Genomic DNA, 903 nt, shown 5'->3' with positions numbered 1-903 from the left:
AAAAGGGAAAGGGAAGAAGAAGAAGAAGAAGAAGAGAAGAAGAAAGAAAAGAAGAGAAGGAAGAAGAAGAAGAAGAAGAAGGAAAAGAAGAAGAAGAAAAAGGGGAAAAGAAGAAGAGAAGAAGAAGGAAGAAGACAAAGAAAAAGAAGAGAAGAAGAAAAGAAGAAGAGAAGAAGAAAAAAGAAGAGAGAAAGAAGAAGAAGAAGAAGAAGAAAAAGGAAGAGAAGAAAAGAAGAAGAAAGAAGAGAAAAAGAAGAAAAGAAGAAAAGAAAAGAGAAAAAGAGAAGGAAGAAAAGACGGACGAAGACAAAGAAGCGAAGACGAAGACGAAGACGAAAAAGGCGAAGAAACGAGCAAAGGGAAAAAACGAAAAACGAAAGAAGGGAAAAAAAAAGAAGGAAAAAGAAAAAGAAGAAGAAGAAGAAAAAGAGAAGAAAGAGAAAAAAGAAGAAGAGAAGAAAAGAAGAAGAAGAGAAAAAGAAAAAGAAGAAGAGAAGAGAAGAAGAAGAAGAGAAGAAGAAGAAGAAGAAGAAGAAGAAAAAGAAAAAAGAAGAAGAAGAAGAAGAAAAGGGAAGAAAGAAGAAGAAGAAGAGAAGAAGAAGACAAAAAGAAGAAGAAGAAAGAAGAAGAAGAAGAAGAAGAAGAAGGAAGAAGAAAGAAGAAGAAGAAGAAGAAGAAGAAGAAGAAGAAGAAGAAGAAGAAGAAGAAGAAGAAGAAGAAGAAGAAGAAGAAGAAGAAGACGACGATTCATGCAAATCTTGATATACCTCTCCATTTCTGTGATGTTAAGAGCATGTTTCTTGTGTTCTTCCTCTGATTCCTCCTCCTCAGGTCCAAAATAATCCGCTCTCATTAAGACATCCGCGTTGCTCATCACGTTTTCCTCCATAAGGTAAAACCTCT

This window comes from Berghia stephanieae, chromosome 13 (genome assembly GCF_034508935.2).
Source record: "Berghia stephanieae isolate SIO BIC M18660-M18661 chromosome 13, UCSD_Bste_1.3, whole genome shotgun sequence".
Classification (NCBI taxonomy): domain Eukaryota; kingdom Metazoa; phylum Mollusca; class Gastropoda; order Nudibranchia; family Aeolidiidae; genus Berghia; species Berghia stephanieae.
The sequence above is the reverse complement of the archived record's forward strand: the minus strand, read 5'-3'. Positions refer to the sequence as shown.